The sequence below is a fragment of the Cupressus sempervirens genome, chromosome 6 (genome assembly GCF_028749045.1).
Source record: "Cupressus sempervirens isolate cs-2001-9-10 chromosome 6, ASM2874904v1, whole genome shotgun sequence".
NCBI lineage: Eukaryota > Viridiplantae > Streptophyta > Pinopsida > Cupressales > Cupressaceae > Cupressus > Cupressus sempervirens.
Window position 1 is genome coordinate 320,601,136 of NC_143123.1, and position 5,050 is coordinate 320,606,185.

The 5,050-nt window shown below is 36.2% G+C and overlaps 1 pseudogene; it reads right to left on the reverse strand.

Annotated features, from left to right (window-relative positions):
- Positions 1–1,170: 1,170 nt before the first annotated feature.
- LOC149552474 (oleosin pseudogene) lies at positions 1,171–1,728 on the reverse strand (annotated as a pseudogene).
- Between the last annotated feature and the right edge of the window lie 3,322 nt (positions 1,729–5,050).

The following is a 5,050-nucleotide window of genomic DNA, read 5'->3' on the forward strand; positions in this document are numbered from 1 at the left end:
TTTCATTATTTTAGTTGGTAATGATAGTATCCATCTATTTTAGTTAGAAATAAAGTAATGATAGTATTTTAGTTAATAATGATAGTATGCATCTATTTAGTTAGTAATATTTAGTTAGTAATAAAGTAATGATAATAATTTAGTTAGTTAGTAATAAAGTAATGATAATAATTTAGTTAGTAATCTATCTCTCTGTAGACTGCTGCTAGTCTCTACAGTTGGCTATCATGCTAAAAATATAATGTATCCAAAAACAAAGTGACAACCATGTAACTTTTAACTTTTTTTTTTAATCTCTTTCTAGGGACTAAATATACAATGTATCAAAAAAAAACATGTAAACAAAGTGGCAACCATGTAACTTGAGTAACTTTAACATCTTTGTTTTAATCTCTAGTTGGCTATTGGACATGTGCATCTGGCTGAAAAAAAGGTTGGGCAAGTGCATTGGCTAAAGAAAAATGTCTCCAACCTAAGAAAAATGTCTCAACCTTTGTGATTTAATGGCATTATTCAAATAAATATGCTGCCCTATTAAAAAAAAAACCGTATCATTTCAACATCATCAATTAACCAATATGATGGTTGAATGATATGGGTATTGTGAAGGATTACATATGAAATTTTGGGTTGAACTCAATTTTTCTATTTGTTTTTTTAAAATATTGCATGTACGGATAATGATAGCACATCTGCCCAACCTGCTCTAAATTCAAAAAATAAAAAATACCACAGATTTTTCATTATCTGCATCGAAAATACCATAGGTGATAACATTTTTCATTATCTACATATTATGTGATTGTGGTTGATGGAGAACAATGGAGAACAGGAAAAAATCACTGAATCTGAAAAAGAAAAATCACTGGATCTGGAGAAAAAAAAAGAAGCATTTTTAAAATGTAATTTAATAAATCCGAAAAAAAAAAAAAAGTTTCAAAATTTTATGTTTATTTTTGTAAAATCAGTTTCAATTTTTTTTTCTTTGGCATAGAAAAATAGTAGATGGTGTGGAGTAAGGACGCCAATAGTTAACGACCCTCCAGGAAAGTAGTGATTAGGGTCGTTGCTATCATCATTAAATATGTAGGAGACATTCCTTTTACGTTCTGTGCGCAGCCGCATGTGAAGAATCCCATAATAATAATAATAATAATAATACATGTGAGATGAATGCAAAAGCGAGAATTTGATATTGATTGGCGAAAAGTAGTGAACAAATGAGAGAACCAAGTGGAGTATGTCTATATAGATATTATTTGGAGAGACTAGGACTAGGACTAGGACTGCACAGCTCCGGCGTAGTCGCGGGCCTTGTTACCGATGTGGGCGGAGGTGTCGGCGATGCGGCGGCGGGCGTAGTCGATCTGGTCGGAGCCGGGGGGGCTGCCCCCTCGGAAGTAGCGATATATCCAGGAGAGCGCCGCGACGGCCGCCACGCCGAGCCCCCCCGCGGCGAGAAAGCCGGCGACGGTGAGGAAGAGGACGGTGGCGACGGGCACGAGAATGGGGCTGAAGAAGATGAGCACGGGCGTGAGCATGACGAGGCCGATGACGGTGCCCGTGAGAGTGAGGCCCGTCATCGTCAACAGAACACCTCCCACCGCGAAGAGCGTTACGAGTCCCACTATCTGCGACAACGACGGGGCTCTCTCCTGCACCTTGTGCATCATCCCCTCCGCTCGCTGCTGTTCCCTTTCCCCTGCCATTTCCCTTTCAGATTCTAGATTCTGGATTCTAGATTGTATCTCCATCTCTATTACGCATCGTATTTATTGCGGGAGTGGGGGATGGCGTGGCAAGGCAGGCGAGCTGTAGAGGCGTGGGCGTACATGCGCGGCAACACATGTCCGCCTCTCTCTCACGGCGCCCATCTCTTTCCACATCACATCGCACCTCTCCATCCACCCGCCACATTTTTAGCTCCTGCTTTTTTCTCTGCCCTTCTGCGCTCTCCCTTGCATCTTTTTCAATCTCACCCATTTTTTAACGTTTTTCTTTTATATACTTTATTATTCTTTTTTTCATTAATTATAATTAAACATTTTTTAATGGAGCTTCAACTTTTTTCACCTAGTCTCTTTGGTTAAGAACCAAGGACTGAGAGGTATCCATTCGGCCAAATTTGCTCAAGGTATGATCTGACCTCATCCCTTTTTAGAGGTCAAGGGCCTTGTACTCAGCAAGACTTGATCCCTGTTGGCTTCTTTTAAAGACTTTCAACTTCACAAGCAAACCAAAGGCCCTAATAACATTAGTTTAAACATAATAGCCCCATTTCCCATGTCACTTTTTATTTTGTTATTTCTTTTATTAAGGGGCCTTCACAATTGAAAAATATATATTTGATAAAGTAGCAAAAGAAGAAAAAATATAAATAAATAAAAAATAACTGTGTTCATAAGGCTCTAAAACAAATGACCTTCACAATTGCTCTGAAATATCAAAATTCTTGCATTAAAACTTGGGCAATAAGCACAAAGCACAAATGGCATACATTGATTGGGGACTTCACAAAGACCTATTGTTCCCAAATGTCCAATTAAGAGGTGAGTTTGACCTTAGTGGGGAAGTTCTTAGTTGTATCAATAAGAACACACATCCTAGCAGTCATTGTGAGTTTTGAATAAGAGTGGTGGTCTAGTTTTATATATATCCCAATTTATTGGCCATACACTCAAGGATTTCATGTTCCCTATATTATAGTGGGAAGCTTGACAATTGTAGCAAAAAGTAAACAAATCTAGTATGAAATTTGGAAGGGTTAAAGTTTGGACTCCAAGCTTGCATGCACAAGTCATAACCCTTATGAACCCACACCTTAGGTTTGAAAACATTAATTCTAGCTTTAGGAGTAGAGGAAAGAAATAGAAAAATAACACTACTAACATCAATATATGAAACTTTGGATACCCCAACCCAATCTGATATTAGTAAATCTTACAGATATTTAATGTCAAATAAGTTATTTCAAAGCTTATAAAAGAGGCCTCATTTTCATTGAGCTTGTGTAGAAGACAAGAGTTGTTGATGCATAAATGAGATGTTTGTTATGCCCCCTTGGCATCGTCTAGTAACTTCATTTGTGGAAAATGATTCCTTGAATCTTGCAAGTGCGACCTTCTTAACCCATTTTTGCTTTCACACCAGTTGTCCTAATGCCACCCTCTAGAGGGAGCACATCTTGTTTAGGAGTATGGTTCAGATTGAAGGGAGCTCCTTTCCCTAATTTGTGTTCCCCCTATTTCATGTTAGCATGAGTGCTAGGAGTATTCCTTTGGGGCAGTCTTTTGGCATGTGTGAAGAGATGATTGAGTGCCTATGTGTTGCATTCATGACTTGGTTTGTCGTTGTTGTCAACAAATATCTTTCTGGATGGAACAATCAGAGTTGTAGAGAGAGTTTTAGTCATCCCAATTAGAGGAGGCAATATTATGTTGTGTGGGGTCAGAATTGTGTTTTTGGAAATGTCTTTATGATTTATCTATGTTCGCGGATAGTAATTTGACGGTTTGAATTAGTTATTGCAGTTTTACGAAAGACTAGTTGTAGGCTAGTATGCAAGGAAAAGAGTACTGGTAATTGAGTTGTATCTATTGGGTGAGGTTGAAGTTGTTTAGCAGGCTTGGATTTTGATTGAATACATATTCGTGGTGATGTGTTTGAGGTAGCAAGATCGGTTGATCATTATGTGATGGCGGCTAATGTGTAACATGTTATATGTTGAATGCCATGCTAAGTGTTGGAATTTATTTTGAATGATTTTTCATAATGTAACATGTAATATAATATCTTATTGAGGTCCTATATTATTCATTTTACATTAGGGAAGCCTCAAGGCTTACTCAATTAGATATTTTAGGACTTGGTATAAAGGAAAGATGTCTTGTGATTATAAGCCATATGTACTATAATGTATAATCATTGTATTATGTGAGATAAGGATACAAATTTGATGTGATATTCACCTCTTTACCTTTAAAAAAAGGATAATCAAATGTATGCCATGACTATATATTAACAAATTATTCTTTATAATTATTGAAGGACTTTTTATAATAATAATAATCTCACCTAAACATAAATTAATGACTACAATATTAAGGTGAGTTGATACATATCTATGGAAATTAAGGATATTTTTTAATCCACATGAAGAGATATGGCATGTAAAGGATTAGTTATAAGTTTTAGCTTTCTCGTGGGAAAGAACCAGTCACAGGAGGATATGATTATCACTCAAAACCCCACATAGATTCACAGTATGAAACACATGCCTTGTAGAATGAAAAAAACATAGCATGCTAGCCATGACACTCTCGGGTGTAGGTTGTACCCCGAATTGGACACACATTGTGTGCCTCTTAACTATGAACTTTGTAATTATTTATCTTCCTTGTACTATTCTTCAAGTTTGGTTCTCTTTTTCCTCCCATGAGTGCCCATCCCCCACATCTCACATAAATCAATTATATAACCTTTTAAGAGGTGGTTTCAAACCATCACATATTTTCCAAAAGATTACCTTAATTTAATTTTTCATAATTATAAGTCTCTTTTCTTAAGTGAATTTTTATTAACATTACTTGCTAATATTTCTTTTAAACCAAACAAGTATAATATTATTGACTTTTATATCGCTTTTAATAATTAGGGATGATTTCATAACTTTATCTTCCTTTGGAGAAAAAGGTACATTACATGATGAGATTAGAGAATAAGATGATGTTGGTGATGCACTAAGAACTTCAAAGGAGTTGTATTGGCAAGATAAGTTGGTGTATCACTCAGTTCACCCTTAGATATATGTTATCCTAATAATTGTTATGTGAAGATAATTCTAAGGAAATTTGGATAGTGGGTTCAGTTGACTTCCTAATAGCTCCTAACAAGGTTGAAGTAGCTCCTAACATGGTTGGAATCTTCTAGTAGGGATTCAAAGTCTCCTAATAGGGACTACATGTACTAATTGTATGTAATTGGATCCTATCAGAGTCTTATCTTTTCACAAAGAACTCGTATACTAGTACATCTTCTTGTGGGAATCTTT